The 3,833-nt window shown below is 34.0% G+C and overlaps 1 pseudogene; it reads left to right on the top strand.

The window, feature by feature from the left end:
- The first annotated feature begins 252 nt into the window (after positions 1 to 252).
- Positions 253 to 351, top strand: LOC131822352 (U6 spliceosomal RNA; annotated as a pseudogene).
- Positions 352 to 3,833: the final 3,482 nt, after the last annotated feature.

Raw genomic sequence — 3,833 nt, forward strand, 5'->3', positions numbered from 1 at the left:
AGGTGCTAACTTCTGAAGTAGAAGAATATAGAAATAGAATGGGTTGAGCCTTGTATGATCAGCATAGTCTGTACACAAACAAGAGGATCTATTCCATAATATGCAAAGTACTCATTACAGTGGTTTCCAAAGAGTGGTTTCTTAGTTGCTACTTTAGATGGGATAAAACTAAGTTTACACATGTGTTAATAAATCAGGAGTTTGATCAGAAAGTTTCAAAAATGCATTTGCAAAAGAAAACAGAATATATGAGTGCTTGCTTTGGTGGTATATATACTAAAATTAGAATGATACAGAGAAGATTAGCACGGTTCCTGCACAAGGATGACACCAAATTTGTGAAGCATTTCTGAAGGAAAGAAAGAGAGAAAGAAAGAAAAAGAAGAAAGAAAGAAAGAAAGAAAGAAAGAAAGAAAGAAAGAAAGAAAGAAAGAAAGAAAGAATATATGAGTGAAAAGTCAAAAAAGGCAGCACAGGAAAGCCCAAGCAATTCATACTCTTAAAGATTGACAAGCAGTTGAGTCAAGTTCATGATCAATTTGGAAAGCATATCAGGAATTTAAGAAGACATTAACTATTATTGATGGGTTATTTTTGCTTCAATTTATCCTAGCCAAGTCATTTATCCTCTCTCATTCCTCTTTCTTATAATCTTCTAAGTCACTCATAGTCTAAATATTTGTCAAATGGAAATTTACAGAGATTCATGCTAAAAAAAACTTTACAATAAAATGTAAATCTATGTTGATTACACTTCCATCATTAAGTGTTTAGTAGTAACTTTAGACACACTGTAGAAATAATGTATAGAATGTTCAATGCATTTATTCTATAAGGAGTTATAAATCTAAGATTGTACCAGATAGCTGTCACTATCTCCTAATGTATTATAAGACAGTGTTGGTAACTGCTATGCATTTTAAAGGTTGTTTCTTTTTTTACCAAAAATCTGGATAACTGGATATTAGAGAGCTTATTTAAAGCCACACTCTCTGAACTCAATAAAATATACAAACTTTTTTTAGGTTCTAATACAGTTCATACTACTTTCTACATTTTAATGTTAGATAAAACTGGATGTCTAATTAAATAAATGAATTGAATGATAAATCTTAATAGGGTGATGATAATGTGTTAACATCAGAATATTTATCCAAAAGGAAGTCAGAACAAAGTAAAAACCCTTGTGATATACATTTTTATTGTGTGTTTCTAGAGAACATATTCCTCTTTTTTTTTTAACTTTATTTTATTTTTTCAGTTTCCAAGATTCATTGTTTATGCACCACACCCAGTGGAAGGCATTCCTTAAGGATGTTTATCCTGGGGGCTCTTGTATGGCTCAGTCAGTTTGGTGTCTGCCCTCAGCTCAAGTTATAACACCAGGGCCCTGGGATCAAGCCCCACATTGGAATCAAGCTCAGTGGGGAGCCTTCCTCTCCCTCTCCTTCTGCCACTCCCCCTGCTTACGCTTGCTCTCTCTCCCTCTCTCTCTCTCTATGTCAAATAAATAAGTAAAATCTTTATTTTAAAAAATGATATTTATCCTGTACTTATACAACAGTTTTCCCTAACATTAGCACCTCCATGCTCCAAATTACACCTATCCGTTCAATCTACTACCATCAACTAAACTTCTCATAGTCAATGCTTTCTATGCACTTTTGCACAGAGTCCCACTATTTTAAATATTCCCAGAGTGCCTTCCCAAAGAAAGCACAAACACCCCAATCTCTTTATACTTCAGATGAATTTTAATGTAGCTTATCAAGACATCTTATGAATCTTAGTCTGTACTTAACTTTCCACAACTTTGAATTACTCCAGCACATATTAACAGTTTATATCACAAGAGAATAATTTTGTCATATGTAGGAATTATTATCCCAGAATGATGTAAAAGATAAGGCTTCTTCTTGCAACAAGATCTCAAATTCCTTCAGGAGAGGGCTCAAACACTGCAGTTGATCTTCCATAGTATCTGCTTCAGTGTTGTCATTCAACCAAAAGGACTTACCGGATATTTCTTTGTACTCTTAGCATTGTACAACGTATTATGGATATAGATTGAGTAAAGATTTTTGTCTATGTATAGAGCAGACTATGAATAAATGTCTCTGTACAAATGAGTACATGCAGTAATGGACTGTGTTTTCTCACTTTGTGCATGTTTCTTGGATTTGAGTATCTTTTCCCTTGGCTCTACAATTTCTGTGGAATGGCCACCTTTCCAAGCATACTCTTTTAAATACATCTTCTAATGCAAACAGAAATTTGCAACACTTACTATTAAATTACCAACATTTAAGTCCAACAATTATAAGCAATGTGTGGGTGATACCTAGGCCAAATAATAAATAAACTCTGATCTTCAGAGTATTGTGAAGGAATAGAAGGGGCACTGGGCTAAGAGTCAGTGTTCTGGGCTCTATCTTTAGTTTTTGTCTATTATACTGGACCAGTTACTTGGTCTCTTTAGACCTGCTTCTCATAGAGCCATATTTAAAAAAAAAAAAAAAACCTTGCGTCTCAAAGTGTGTTTTGTGGACCAGCAGCATGAGCATTGCCTAGGAACTTGTTAGAAATGCAGAATCTCAAGCCCCAACCTAGACCTACTGAATCATGGATTAAAGTCCACTTTTTAATAGGGTTTCCAAGCTGATCTGTATACTAATTAAAGTTTGAAGGTATTTCCCTGGATTATGAGATTTTTGAGGACAAAGACTATCATATTCACCAGTGTATCCCCAAACTTTTATTAATGAGCCTAATATGTAGTAGGTATTCAATAATTTGTCCAAAGGATGAATGAAAATGTAAAAAGAAAAGGCCAAGATTGATTGTTTCTCTGGTCCTATCCACGTCTAATACTCTATAATTGTAGCCCAAGTTTAAACTGGTTTATTTTAAGATAGCCAAATTGGGACTTAAGGTTAAATCCTGCATGGGGAATAATGTCTCTGACCTATTTTTCCATCTGCAAAATAATAAATTATATGCAAGCTCATAGCACAATATTCTGGATCAAATTAGATGAAAAACGCTGGAGACTAAGGGTGTGCGTGTGTGTGCGTGTGTGTTTCTTCTACAATCATTACTTGTATAAACCCACTGGGATCCTGGATCTTGGCATTAAAGATGTTCAGTACGTTTTTAGAAGTGGGAGAAAAAAAGGTTGTCCTAGTCAGCTGTATTTATAGCTCCAGTCTACTAACCAGCTTTAAATAATAACAACAGAAAGAGAATGTATACAATTATTTATAGATACTGTCAAACGGTGTGCACCAAACTTCTTGTCCCTCTTCCACTACTTGTCTCTTGCTTTCAGAGAGTTTAAATAATCTCAGACCCACTCCTGGGCATTTGACTGCCCCAACTCAGTTGGCTTTCACTTTTCTCCAAACATAAAATTTATAAGCTCACATATTCTCTAACAAGACTCAGTTGTTATAACAACATTCTAAGTAAAAATGCAGAAATGTTTATCTTGCAAAAATATCTTCTTATATTTCATTGCCATTGAAGTTTGAAAATGTAGGTGTTGTTATCTGATGACTAATAATGTTGAGCAGAAAATACATTTGACCCATGAACAACAGGAGTTTGAACTGTGTAGGTCGACTTATATGCATATTTGTTTTCAATAAATATAGAACAGTACTGTAACTGTATAGTTACTTCCTTAGAATTTTCTTCATAACATTTTCTTTTCTCTGGCTTATTTTATGAGAAAAATGCAGTATATAATATATAACATACAAAATATATGTTGATTGACTATGTTATTGGTAAGGTTTCCAGCCAACAGTAAGCTATTAGTAGTTGAGTTTGGG

The sequence above is a fragment of the Mustela lutreola genome, chromosome X (genome assembly GCF_030435805.1).
Source record: "Mustela lutreola isolate mMusLut2 chromosome X, mMusLut2.pri, whole genome shotgun sequence".
NCBI lineage: Eukaryota > Metazoa > Chordata > Mammalia > Carnivora > Mustelidae > Mustela > Mustela lutreola.